Source organism: Orycteropus afer, unplaced genomic scaffold (genome assembly GCF_000298275.1).
Source record: "Orycteropus afer afer isolate SDZICR_OR568_19922 unplaced genomic scaffold, OryAfe1.0 scaffold00445, whole genome shotgun sequence".
NCBI lineage: Eukaryota > Metazoa > Chordata > Mammalia > Tubulidentata > Orycteropodidae > Orycteropus > Orycteropus afer.
The window spans coordinates 334,746-350,281 of NW_006922032.1; positions in this window are offsets into that span (position 1 = coordinate 334,746).

Below are 15,536 nucleotides of genomic sequence, written 5' to 3' on the forward strand. Positions count from 1 at the left end.
CCAGTATGATGTCAAATAGAAGTGGTGATAGAGGGCATACTTGTTTGGTTCCTGTTCACAAGGGGAATAGTTTCAGTCTCTCTCCATTGAGAATAATGTTGGCTGTTGGTTTTGCATAGATGCCCTTTATTATGTTGAGGAATGTCCCTTCTATTCCTATTTTGCTGAGAGTTTTGATCAGGAATGGGTGTTGGATTTTATCAAATGCCTTTTCTGCACCAATTGATATGATCATGTGGTTCTTCTCCTCGGTTTTATTTATGTGGTGGATGACGTTGATTGTTTTTCTAATGTTGAAGCATCCTTGAGTACCTGATATGAACCCCACTTGGTCATGATATATTATTTTTTTGATATGTTGTTGGAGTCTATTGGCTAGGATTTTGTTGAAGATTTTTGCATCTATATTCATGAGGGATATTGGTCTATAGTTTTCCTTTTGAGTGATGTCTTTGCCTGATTTTGGTATCAAGATTATGCTTGCTTCATAAAATGAGTTAGGGATGACTCCATCCTTTTCCATTTTGGAATAGTTTGAGTAGGATTGGTGTCTCTTCTTTTCTGACTGTTTGGTAGAATTCTCCGGTGAAACCATCTGGACCAGAACTTTTTTTTTTGTTGGTAATTTTTCTATGACTTGTTCAATTTCTTCTTTTGTTATGAATCTGTTCAACTTTTCCACATCAGTCTGTGTTGTTTGTTGTTATTGTTATGTGCTGTCAAGTCAGACCCAACTCATAGCGACCCCTCCTTGGATTTCTGAGGCAGTATCACTACGGAAGTAGATTGCCTCATCTTCGTTCCGAGGAGTGGCTGGTGGGTTTGAACCACCAGCCTTCTGGTTAGCAGTCAAGTGCCTTAGGCACTACACTACCAGAGCTCCCCAGTCTGTGGTAGTTTAGGTAAATGGTGTGTTTCTAGAAATCTGTTCATTTCTTCAAGATTTTCAAATTTGTTGGAGTACAATTCCTCACAGTATCCTGATATTAACCTTTTTATTTCAGTTGGTTCTGTTGTGATGTCACCCATTTCAGGTCTTATTCATGTTATTTGTATTCTCTCTCTCTTTTCCTTTGTTAAATTTGCCAGTGGTTTCTCAATTTTATTAGTCTTTTCAAAAAACCAACTTCTGGTCTTGTTGATTTTTTCTATTGTCTTTCTATTTTCTGTTTCATTGATTTCTGCTCAAATCTTAATTATTTCCTTTCTTCTGGTGACTGTAGGCTTTTCTTGCTGTTCTTTTTCTAATTGTTGGAGATGTTGGTTTATAGTGTTGATTTTGGCTTTGTGTTCTTTTTTGATGTGTACATTTATTGCTATAAATTGGCCTCTGGTCACTGCTTTTTCTGTGTCTCAAAGCTGTCAGTTGCTATGCTTCATTCTCATTTGATTCAAGGAATTTTTGAATTTCAACTTTTAATTTTTTTCTTACCCAGCCTTTCTTAAGGAGGATGTTGTTCAGTTTCCTTGTGTTTATAATTTTTCTGTTGTTCTTCCTATTGTTGATTTCTAATTTGATAGCATTGTTATCTGAGAAGATGCTTTGCAGTATTTCAATGTTTTTAAAGTTATTGAGACATGCTTTATGGCCTTACATATGGTCTACAATGGAAAATGTTCCATGTGCACTGGAAAAGAATGTATATTCTGCTGTTGTTGGGGGAAGTGCTCTACAGATGTCTATAAGGACAAGTTGGTGGATTGCATTGTTTAGTTCTTTAGCATCTTTGTTGAGTTTCTCTCCAGTTGTTCTATCTTTCATTGAAAATCGTGTATTAAAGTCTCCTACTATTACTGTGGAGTCATCTATTTGCCTTTTCAACTCTTTTCAAGTCTGATTTATGTATTTTGGGCTCTTTCATTGGGCCATAGATATTTATTATGTTTATATCTTCTTGTTCAATTGATCCTTTAATCATTATGTAATGTCCTTCCTTGTCTCGTATGGTGGTTTTTGTCTTAAAGTCTATTTGATCAGAAATTAATATTGCCACTTCTGCTCTTTTTTGGCTGCCATTTGCTTGATATATCTTTTTCCAACCTTTGATTTTTAGTCTAATTTTGTCTTTGTCTCTAAGGTCTGTCTCTTGTAGGCAGCGTGTTGATGGGTTTTGTTTTCTTTTCCAATCTGCAACTATCCATCTTTTGAGTTGTGTATTTAATCCATTAACATTCAGTGTAATTATTGACAAGTATGAATTGGTTACTGTCATTTTGTTATGAATTTTTTCATGGTGTCCCTGGTTTCTTTGTTCCATATTATTTTCTGTGCTGAGCTCATTATATTTATGAAACATGTTATCATTTCCTTTGTTGCTGTTGTTTTAGTATATGCTGAATATTTGTGCTTCTCCTCTTTTTTATTGTGATGTGAAGAGTTATCATTTTTCTTTGAGGTCACTCTATGATTTATAATTTTCTCCCTAAGTTTAGAACTGTTCATTCTATCTTGCAACTCTCTTGACTTCCTCACTGTGAAAAGGACAACGAGGCCACATGTTCTGACCTCCTCTAACCCCACAAAAGGAAGACAGTGTTACCATAGATAACCCAAAGCCTATTCCTGCAAGGCCAGACATGCTGCCTCCCTCCAGACCTTTCCCCAACCATTCCTCCCAAAGCACACACCACCTCTCTCCTGGGTTCGATAATTCACTGCAGTGGTCACACAGAACTCACAGATTATGGGGTTTATTAAGGAAGAACCAGGCTACAATTCAAGTTTAGGAAAAATGCTCAGTCTCTCTCCCAGTCCACTGTCCCTCAGCCAACAGTCTCTCACAGTCTCTCTCCAAGCAGTGCATGTCCCTTGGTGTCTCACTCAGCAATGCGTGTCTCTTGCATCTCTTTCAGGAGCATGTGTCTCTTTCAGCAGCACGTCTTCCTCAACCAGCAGTCAGAGAGAGATTTCTGCCTCGAGGAGGCCTCCTTTTGAGCCTGGCAGAGTGGCCAACCTAGCCAATCATAGCATCAGAACTCTAATCACCTAAGAGAGAGTGGGAACCTCCCAGAACATTGTTTTGAGCCACTCCCAACAGAAATACTCCAGGTGGACAACTTTAGCAATCAGGAACTCCTCAGTTGCTCATAGCAAATCCCACCTTGGAGTTTACAAAGGCTTATGGGTAGAAAAGCCACACTAAGTAATTTACTACACCACACTCACTGTTTAGAAGTTCTGTAACCACACAGTATTTTCCCTCTTTTTGGTTTTTAGTTGTCCTCACTTGCCAATTGATGTGTCTGGTTCCCTGTTTAGAATCTTGGAAACTTATTTTACTTTGGATATGTCCATAACTGTGGTTTCTGGATTATGTCATCTTGAGTATTAATGGTCAATTGTTGTTTGCTATTTTTGGTTCTCTGTTCAAAGGACTCCCTCTAGTATCTCTTTTAAGGTTGGTGTGGTTTTAACTAATTCCCTTAGTTTCTGCTTATCTGGAAATCTTCTAATTTCACCATCATATTTGATGAACAATTTTGCCAGATACATAATTTTTGGTTGAAAATTTTTTATCTTTCAGGGTTTTATAACCACCATCCCATTGCCTTCTTGCTTGTATGGTTTCTGCTGAGAAATGAGAGCTTATTCTTATTGGTTGTCCTTTGTAAGTAACTTTTTGTTTTTCCCATGCTGCTTTCAGGATTCTTTCCTTGTCTTTGGTTTTGATAAGTTTGATAATGATATGTCTTTGTGATTTTCTTTTGGGATCTATCCTGTCTGGGGTTCTTTGGACTTCCTGAGCGGATATATTCTCATCTTTCATCATATCAGGGAAGTTCTCTTCTAACAAATCTTGAACAATTTTCTCAGTGGTTTTATTTTTCTCTTCCTGTTCTGGAATTCCAATGACATGTAGGTTATTCCTTTTGATGGTATCCCACATGAACCTTAGGGTTTCCTCATTTCGCTTTGATCTTTTTTTCTGATTGATCCCTTTCTAAGGAAGTATTCAGGAATTTGTCTCCAATCTCATTAATTCTGTCTTCCATTGCATCAATTCTACTCCTTTGCCTTTCCAATATGTTATCTATTTTTACAATTTAGTATTAATCTTCTGGATTTCTATCTCTAGATTTAGAATCTTTTCTAATTTTTCATTTATTTTGTCATTTTCCTTTGTATTTTCTTCCAAAATTCTTCCAGGGTATTGTTTGTGTTTACTTTGATCTGTCTTTCAATCCTTTAAAGATACCTAAATATAATTCTTTTGATTTCCTCATCAGAGATTTTCAATGCTGCTTCTTCCTCAGAGATGTGTTCTGGGTCTGTATCATGCTCCCTTGTTTCTCCTGTTTTATCTTGCCTCTTTGTGTGGATTATGATGGTCTGTTGTCTCCAAAACATTGTGATTTTGTTGTATTTAGATATCTGTTAACTATTTGTGAAGAACAGCTAAAGGTGAGTCACGCTCTTCTTGGTGGTTGTTTATCATTGGCCCATTGTTGGAGAAGGAAGTGGTGGTTCTCACTCAGTAAGTGAAGCTGCAGGAGGTGGGGGTATAGTTGTGTTGTGTCGTACGGGGACTGTTGCTGTTTCACACTCAGTTAGACAAAAATAACAATTGAATAACCACCAAAAAAGGAAAAGCAAATGGACAAAAAACACACCATGTAATCACATAGGAACAGTAACCAAAAGAAGAAAAAGTGGGAAAAAAAAAACAAAATAACCTCACAATATCTGGGGAGAGGGAAATAGGAGAAGAAAAGTAGAGAAGGAGAATAATGAAGAAAAAAATGAGGAAAAAATGCAATAAGAAAAACAAGGGACAGGGTTAACCACAAGAAAGGAAAAAAATTGCAACCAGGAACAGGGAAGAGAAAAAAAGCTGAAAACTAGAACCTGGGAAGGGAAGAATGAAGAATAATAATAAAAAGAACAAAAGTATATTATAAATGAGGAAACTAAAAATGACCTTTTAGTTTCCTCATTTATCATAACCTGGCAGTCATTCCTCGACTCATCTGGTCGTCAATCACTAGTGTTCAATGTGCCAAATCGATTATTGAGATCATCTCAAAACTCAAGTAAGATATACTAAAGGTCATATTTTGGCTCTTGTGGATGTGTTTTAATTTTCCTCAGCTTCACTTTGAACTTCCATATGATATTAAATGGCCTGGTTTGCAATGGTCCTTTGGCTTTGTTCTGACTGATGATATTTTAACTTCTCCACTGTCTCATTCCACAGACTTAGTTGATTTGATTCCTATGCATTCAATCTGGTAACATCCATGACTATAGTCATCATTTAGGTTTTGAAAAAATGTATTTGGAATGAACAAATCATTGGTCTTGCAAAATTCTGTCATATGATCTTAATGCATTTCTGTCACCAAGGTCATGTTTTCCAACAACTGACCCTTGTTCTTTGTTTTCAACATTCACATTTTGTAGATTCATATTCATGCATTCCATGTTCCAATTATCTATGGATGTTTGCAGCTATTTCTTCTCAGTTTGAGTCATGTTACTTCCTTAAGTGAAGGTCTAAAAGGTTTTACTTCATTAAGATCAGCTCTACTTTGAGGAGACATATCTTTCCCATTCATATTTTGGCTACTTTCCATTCTAAAGGGCTTACCTTTCTGTACTGTATCCATGTTTCACTGCTATTCATAAGCTTTATATGGCCATTTTTTTTTCAGATTTAGATGAACAGGTCCTCCTTCTGAGGCTGTCTTAGTTTGGAAACTCTACTGAAATCTGTCAAAAATGGGTTTCCCTGCTAATATGTAAAATACTAGTGACATAGCTTTCAGCATCATACCAACATGCTAGACACCACAATAAAACCAACTGACAGATAAGCCATGAGAATATCTAGCAGATACTGCAAATTTACCATGAGCATCATTCAAAATTATAAGATGCCATACATTGTTTTAAGCCTCTAGGTTTTAGAATTCTTTTATGCCATAAAAGCCAATGACAACTTGTATCACAAAACAATAAACATAGGTTATGGGACAAACTTCTGGATTGCAATCCTGGCTTTGCTGCTTAATAAGTAATGATTTTGCACTTTTTGATTATATACCTCTCTCTGTCCCTATTTTCTTGTCTGAAAAATGGCGATTGTATTAGTATGTATCTTTGACAGTTAAATTAAATGAGCTCTTAGCACTGTGCCTAATACATATTAGCATTGTTGGTTGCAGTTAAGTTAATTCCAATAGCAATTATCAATATATCACTATCATATATATCAGTATCATATATATATATATATATATATATATATATATATATATATATATATATATATATATATGTACATCACATAAAAACAAACAAACCAATCCCACTGCCATGAATTTGATTCTGACTCACAGTGACCCCCATTGGCTTTCCAAGGTGGTAAGTCTTTAAAGAAATAGATTGTCCTATCTTTCTCCTGCAGAGAAGCTGGTGGGTTTGAATTCCCAACTTTCTGGTTAGCAGTCAAATGCCTTAGCCACTGCGCTACCAGAGCTCCTTATGTACATCATATAGATATACATAAACACACACACACACATATGCATGGCACAAGAACTTATGTACTTGGTTGCTTAGAGAAAACTTGTAGCTCAAACCCACTCAGTGGGTCCACAGGAGCTGGCAGGCAATCTGTTCTCATAACAGTTATAGCCAAAAAAAAGCTCTATGGGACAGTTCTAGTGTGTCACATGAAGTCACTGTGAGTTGAAATGGACTTGACAACACCTGACAATTCTTTTACTCTTTCTCTCTCTCTCTCTCCCTCTCTAGATATATATCTTTTTGTTCACTTGTTACTTTTTAGGAGCTCTGGTGGCATACTGCCTAAGGCATTTGACTGCTAACCAGAAGGCTGGTGATTCAAACCCACCAGCCACTCCTCAGAAGGAAGGTTATGCAATCTACTTCTGTAGTGATACCGCCTCAGAAACCCAAGATCTAACTACGAGTTGGATCTCACTCGATGGCAGTGGGGTTTTGTTTACTTTTTATATTATTTTCATTTATTTATGACAATGTGACAATGCCTGCCCTTTAGTAGGTTTTAAAGAAACTAGGTAAAAGAAGGAGAGTTGCTCCAGGAACTGTGTCTGTTATATCTTAGCAGCTCAATGATTCTCTTTACTCAATGAATAAATGAGTATCAATTGAAGACAGAACTTTACAGCAATAAAAGTGATATAAAAATGGACTAGGCTGCCTCAAAGACAGTTTCCCATCACTGGTGTAAGACTTATCTCTATGGTTGTTGTGGTGGTTACATTTGTGTGTCAACTTGGCTGGACCTGTTTGAGTTGCTGGGCAGCTGGTGGTAGTTGTTCCCCATGATGAGATTGGCAATGAACTCCATGGTGGAATCTACCACAAGCAGCTGAGTAGCTGCTTTGGGTATGCGGGATCTGCTTCCCATATATAAGAAGCAGCTTTGGGAATGATCTCTTGCCTAAGGCACGCTTCGACCCTGCATGTAGCCTTGTCATTGTTCAGTAGCCTGCCATGCTCTGCCAACCTTGGGACTTACAATGGACTTAAATTAATGGCCTGCCTTGTAGTTTGGTAACATTAGGACTATGCCTTTTTATTTGTCAACCTTGGGGCTTCTCAGCCTCAGCAGCCAGCAGCTGTCTGAGTGAAGAAATGCCTTTAGCTCCAGTGGGCCAGGAGCAGGAGGCAGAGCTGGACCCCAAGGTTGAGGGGCTTCCACCCAGCCCGTAGAGCCTGGCACTTTGAACTTGGACTTAAAGTCTCCAAACTGGAAGAGAATAAACTCCTGTTTGTTAAGGCCATCCCATTTGTAGTATTCTTTTTGTCAGAGCGGCACTAGGTAACCAGAACAGTTATGGAAAATATTTATTTGCTGAATATGTTGGACTATCATAAATTGTATTAAAAGGTAAAAGGAATTATAGGAGCCCTTTCAATTTGCTAATATCACTCTAGTTGCCTTAAGAATAAAGTCTCCCATTAAAACAGCCTTGAAGTATAGGTAAAAATACTGTTTACATCTTCAAATAAACTGTCTCTTCTAAACAAAACATATAGGCAGTATTAGGAAACTGTACACATTAAAGAGTAGAGTAGTTGTATTTGAAAGTGTTCTGAATGCTGGAGCTATAAAATCTTAAAATATTCTTTCAACTACATTTGAAAAAAAAATCTTTTAATTGCCCTATTTTGTCTCTCCTGATGGATGTTATGTTTACCATAATATATTTAACTATTGTATAATAGATTTTCTGATTTTCCTTTTGTGCTTGTCTGAGGGACTAAAATAGAATTTAATTAGATGGCTTCCTCAATAACAGGTTATATTAAAACATCATGAGGAAATGCATCCTGCTTATCAGTGTTAAAACATGGTATGCAGCTCCTACCTCTTCTTGCCATAATTTATGTCAATCCAATTAAATAATCACTTTTCACTGGTAGGCAAGAGCAGATTTAATGGAATGTTCAGAATTCTCTATTTAATCAAACATTACTTTTTGAATTCCAAAAGATAAATACTTTGTTGTATAATTTTTAAAGATAAATTCAAACCAGAGAAATGTAAAAATATTATAATATCAACACTATAGACTAATAGATAAAGGGGGAAAAAAAGAGTTGCTGTCAATCAGTTCCAACTAATGGTGACCTCATGTGTTTGAACTGTGCTTCATAAGATTTTCAATGAATATGATCTTGCAGACACAGATCCTGCCTCTGGGTGGATTCAAACCACCAATCCTTTTGTTAATAGCCAAGCACTTAACCATTTACACCACCCTGAGACTCCTTAATCAGACATAACATCTGAAATTTTAAAAACTAGAAAGGCTATTTTATTACTGGAGTTTTAAAAAGTCATTATCAAATAATGTTAGTCATTAATTACTATTTTAAGAGTAAAATATAATGAGTATTTTAATATAGTTTGCATACTATTAAATGACTCCAAAATGATTTAAATTCATTTTTATATCATGCTTCTTTATTATTCTTCCTCATAATTAAATAATATTCTCAAATATCAATGATGTAGTATAGAGAAAATAATTTGTCTAATATGAAAAAGGCCAACATTTAAATAAAAAACAATATTTTAACATAAAATATTCATGATTTAGTCATTTGGAATAAAACACCATACCAGTGGAATAATTTTTCATTATTTCTGTGCATACATTCAGGAATTATTTGAAAAGAGTCATCTCATTTTAACAAAATTCAGCAAGAAATATTTTACTTATTCCCAGTGTCCAAGCAATTTCTCCTTAGCTAACATTTTCTCATGAAGAAGACTTTTCTTTTTCCTTCTCCTTTTATAAAATAACAATCTGTAAAGGAAATTAGTCTCCATGAATCATCTGAAAAACAGTAGCTGGCAAATATATACAAAAGTGTTTCAGAATCAATCCGTATTGCCCCTAGTTTTAATCACTGACTTTTTGTCCTCTATAAATCTGTATTAGGTAAATGTCTAGTTGAACATCTTTTCCTAACTTTAGTTTTCTAGATAATCAAACCAAACTCACTGCCATGTAGTCAGATCTGACTCATAGTGACCACTCCTTGGTTTTCCAAGCCATTATTTCTACGGAAGTAGATTGCCCAATCTTCCTTAGGAGGAGTGGCTGGTGGGTTTGAACCAACAGACTTCTGGTTAACAGTTAAATGGTTTAGGCACTACACAACCAGAGTTTGGTTTGGAATTTTGTAGATTGCACTTATAAATTTTGCTCTGAAATATTACCTCCAACTTTTGTGATCTTATCTATGTATTTTTTTGGGAAAGGTATTCAGTTAAGCTGTATTAATCAGAATACTTCAGAACTCCAACATTACATTCCAGCTAAGAATTCCACTAAAATGAATATCTTTACACACTTCTCTGGATCCTGCTACCTTTTGCTTTCTTTCTCTTTTTGCTCTATACATACAAAAAGAAAAATGCAAATTTCAGGCAGAGCACTTAGAAAAAAATAAATAACTTTAAGCGTCTCAATCTAATTTCCCTCTACAAATTAAGGAGAATAAATCTTCCTCAAATGGTTGTTCTGAGGAAAGCATTTAGCACAGTGATCAATTAATAGACAATTAATAAATAGTGCTAGGATCATTTCCATGAATAGTTATATTTAGTCTCAAAGTCTCTTTTATCTGCATTTCTTATCTTTTTAACTAATGTCTTCCCATGAGATGGACAGGTCCAGTGGCTGGAATAATGACTGTAATGCATCAAAAATTGTGAAGATGGTACAAGATTGGGCAATATTTATTTCTAAGGATGCTACATGCCTGAGCTGACACAATAGCAACTAACAACAGAATCTTTCCCCACATAATTGTACACAATCCCAAAGTATATTTTATCTGCATTCCTGGACATTTGCTCTATGGTCTTCCCTACACAACAAGTGGGTTTTCAAATAAATAATTAATGAAAGAATTTCTTGTATAGTATTTATACATGTCACCCCTTCTCCCAAATACTTTTCAATTTGAAGATTATTGCTTTATACAATATTGATTTAATAGTTAAAAAAAAAAAAAAAGTAGGACCACTTGGGATTTTAGCACAAATGGCATGTTATACTTCCATGTTATAATATGCTTCAGTCAATCTTATACCTAATCAAAAAAAAAAGAAAAAGAAAAACTTAAAATAAAATATATTAGAATAGTGTCAAGGTAAAAAAGTCATTCACTACATCATGATATTCTTTATATATTTAAATTATTTACTTGGTTAGTGAAACATTTAGTTATTATAGTTCCTTGTAAATTAGATAGTAAAAGTGAGACACCTAATCAGATCTTGGGCATGGTGAGCTTACTGTGCATCATTTCCATTAATTGGCAATTTAATGGGAGAAAAACCTCATGAGTACATAGAACATTAATGAACTTGGCTGTGAAGTGTTGGAGACCTTTTGAAAACTTGGCTTCTTGACAGTTAAAGGAATTATCAAATACCTGGGACCTGTGATTTCCAATATTGTGTTCCCAATCTTATTAATTTATATAGTCAAGATATAGCTAACCAATAAGGTGATGCTTCTGTGCACAACCAAAACTGACTATATTTCTACAAATTTAAAATCATTAAAACAATATGCAAAACCATTTTGTGAAAGAGATACAGATTTAATTAACTCTATTCTGAAATAATAGAAACTAAGATATGGTGAAAATAAATAATTTGTAGGAAATCTTTTGGAAGAAATAAAACTCAATGTCTATTTCGTTGAATACCAAGATCAAACCCAAACCAAACCCATTGCCATCAGTTGATTTTGACTCATAGTGACCCTATAAGACAGAATAGAAGAACTCATAATTTTTCCAAAGCTGTAATCTTGATGGAAAGACTACCATATCTTTCTCCCTAAGAGCAGGTCATGGGCCCACCCACCTTTCCATTACAAACCCAGAGCTCAACCACTAGCCCACTAGGGCCACAAAGACATATATATATATATATATGTGCCCATACATGTATGTCATACTTATTTAGTGTCATTATGACAGAAATACTAAAAATGAATGGCTTTAACAGATTTTTTTTTTTTTTTTCTCACAATTGAGGAGTTTAGAAGTCTGAATTCAAGGCAACAGCTCTATGGAAAAGCTTTATCTCATTGTTGGCTCTGAGGGAAATTTCTTGTCTCCCTTCAAAATATGTGGGCCTGGTTTCCTTTGGAGATAGCCATTATCTTGGCATCAATCTTCCCCTGGGTCCAGAAGGTTATCAACAGAAGGACTCAGGTTCCAAAGGAAGTGTTTTGTTCCTGACTCTTCTTTTTTGGTGGTACTGAAGTCCTTTCCTCTCTGCCAGCTTCTCTCCCCTTTTATCTCTTATGAGACAAAAAATGATATAGGCCATACCCCAGGGAAGCTGGCCTAATACTGAATACTCAGGCCATGACCTGAGTAAAGAGTGTTGCATCCCATTCTAATCCCCATACAATTGATTGACTGATCACATCAAATTCCATCAAGGCAGATGATTATGTCATTATATCACTGCCAAATTACATCACTGTAAAATAGCCAAATGACTGACAATCATTACCTAGCCAAATTGACCTATATTTGGGGGGGGGCACAATATGATCTATAAATATGTGTAAGAAAGGATTAGAAATTAGCAGTGAAAAAGATGTTGTATTTTATTTGATGCTTATAAACATACCTCTATTTGTTCTGTTCATGCTAAAAAAGGAAAAATGGTATGACAAAGAAAAAAAATGTAACAGTAAAACTTTAAGAATAAATAAAGGAAAAAGGGAGAAAATGAAAATAAAGAAGAAATGAAGGGAAAAAAGGAGAAAAAGAGGAGCAAGGAAGGGGAAGGGAGAGAGGAGAGAAAAGATAGCATGATTAAATGTCATTAACACTCTGGGAGCACAGTGCCTAAGGCATTTGACTGCTAACCAGAAGGCTGGTGGTTCAATCCCAACAGCCACTCCTCAGAAGGAATATGGGGCAATCTACTTCCGTAGCGATACTGCCTTGGAAACCCAAGGAGGGGTCGCTATGAGTCAGTTCTGACTTGACGGCACATAACAACAACAACAACAACAATACTTTTAAAAAGACAAAGCAGCCTCCTGGCCTTTTACTCAATATTTGGAACATAGACATCCATGAAAATGGTAAGAGAGGTTTTATAAGCAGACTTATAGGGGATATTGATCTATATTTGGTTAATAGTGATAAGAAATCAATATATTAGAAGAAGTTATAGAAAAAAAAAAACTATGTTTTATTAGACTTTAAATCCAAACAGGCTTGGGTTACAGAGTGAAAAAATATCCATAAAAACTTTTAAGATACAATATAAAATAACTTCCCTAGTTGAAAATGTTGTGTATAACTGTTAAAAAAAAAGCAATATTCTTATCAATCTTTCTTAGTAATATCACCCTATCAATTCTCCAAGAACATAGGGATCAGTTGAAATCCTTGCTAAATCCATTCTATTATAATACATTATATAAAATATAAAAACAAAATTAAATTATAAATTTTATACAATAAAAATAAAATAATAGGTGCAAAAATAACTTTTATTAGCACTTGCAATTTCACCATTTAAAAGATTTTTTTGTAAAAAAACAGAGTGTCAATTTTTTAGATTCTGAGTAACACTACCAAATTTTGGTTATTTGTAAATTATGAATCAAAACATTTCAATGAAAACTTACGGGTCATAATGTTATGAATCAAAGTGTATATTCCCCCACCTACAGAATATATCTTGGAATCCCAAATCCTATAGCTATGGATTTAATCCCATTTGCAAATAGAGTTTTCTATGTTATATGAGTATGACCATTACCATGTAAGGTGTGGTTTAAACCCTCTGAATTACAAAAAGAGCAGATTAGACAGAGAAGGAAGCACAAATGGGGCAAAGGTAGCTGCCAGTTACAGATCTTGAAAGGATACCTAAAAGACTGCTAGAGAAGCTGAGACAAGGATTTTTAGTTATAGATTAATTTTAAAATCAAATTTATAGAAATGATACTAAATAAATAATTCCTGTCATCCAGCATCTAGCTTCCCCACTTGTGAATTTATCACTTTTGCTTCTGCTTTCCCGTCTTCCCTCCCTCCAACCACCTTCCTTCTTTCGCTTTCTCCATCTTTGAGTGGTATTTCTTACTGAAGCATTTGGATGTCAACTGAAGATTACATCTAAAAAGTTTAGCATGAATTTCCTAAGTGAAAAGTATACTCTTCCAATATAAACACAGAACAACCATGTAAATCAGCAAATTTTATGGAAGAATGGCCAGACTTCGTCTCACCTACTTTGGTCATGTTGTTAGAAGGAACCATTCCCTGGAGAAGGATATTATGCTTGGTAAAGTGGAGGGTCAATTAAAAATGGGAAGGCCCTCAATGAGATTGATTGACACAGTGGCTTCAACGATGGTCTCAAGTATAGCAAGGATTGTGAGACTGGCACAGGACTGGGCAATGCTTCATTCTATTGCACATAGAGTCACTGTGAGTCAGAGCCAACTGGACGACACCTAACAACAACATAGTCTATAATTGTCTATAGCTCTTTCCACAATGCATCAATGTTTTAAATAGAGCTATGGAAAGAAAATCAGTTGTATAAATGTTTTAATCTAAAAGTTATGTTTAATAAAAAATTATGGATAATAATTTTTTCAGGAATTTTATCTTACATTTGGATCTTTAATTAGTTGTTATTAACATTATCAATGTATATTTAAAAAAATGGTTATTTCTTTTCCAATAGTGAGGCAATAAGTAATTGTATCTCCCACAAAACAAAAGGCTTTTTACCAGCTATCCATTCTGTACCATACAAGTCATTGAATAGAGCAGAGAGACATAGATAAATTGAGATCATTTAAACATATAAATTTATTTTATGGTTAGTAATTCATCAAGAGTTCTGCTTGCATAGTACCTAAGGCATTTAACTGCTAACCAGAAGTTGGTGGTTCAAACTCACCAGTCACTCCACAGAAGGAAGACTGGCAATCTACTTCCAAACCCAAAAGGGATCACTATGAGTTTCAATCTACTCGATGATTGATGACAGTGAGTTTGGTTTTTGGTTTAATTCAGACACACACACACACACACACACACACACACATATATATATATATATAATATTTTACAACATAAAGAAGAAAGGCTGTAAGAGAAATGACCATGAAGGCTAGAAATAAATGCAACCACAGAGAACAGGAGGAAAGAAAGCAGATCACCACAATAAATCTTTAGGACCGATAAGAATGAGTCATTTTCACCATGATTAAGATTGGAACCTATTTAATTATAAAACATTATCCTTTATTATCTAGACACATTGGGGAATATAATAAAATTTAGGGATAAACTGGAGAGCTTATAAATTCAAGTAAGAAGATACTATGAATATTGGCTAATTGCACTGATAAAGGCTAGTGTGAAATAGGCAATGATCCTGTGCTTCTGCAAAATTAATTTCCATGTTTAAAATAATAAGGAAAAAGAAGACATTGACAATTTCTTCTTTATAAAGAATTTTCTCCAAACCTATGGATATAGGGTCTGATTAGTTTTTAATTAATCAAAATGGAATTTAAAATCATGGATACAGCTAAGTTTCTTTCCTACTGCTAGCATTCTCTTTATACTAATTTAGTGAGGTTTTTTTTTTCTTTTTTAAAAGTAGGTATCATACTGTATATTAAAATTTAAATGAATCAGAATTTTATTTATATGGATGCTAACCCTTATGAAAATAAATGAAAAAAATAAACTTTGCTAAAAATAAGTAACCATAAAATATTTCTTTAAGTGAATTTGAAGAGGTGCTGAAAAATGGCAACATATAGAAAGAGAAGAATTTCACTTATGACAAAAAATGTCATGGCCAGAACTTGAAATTTATTAATCAGGACAGTCTCTTGGTAAATTTCTTCACCTAGATGAAATGGAGGAGCTCTGGTAGCATAGTGGCTAAGGCACTTGACTGCTCACCAGAAGGCTGGCAGTTCAAACCCACCAGCCACTCCTCAGAAGGAAGGTT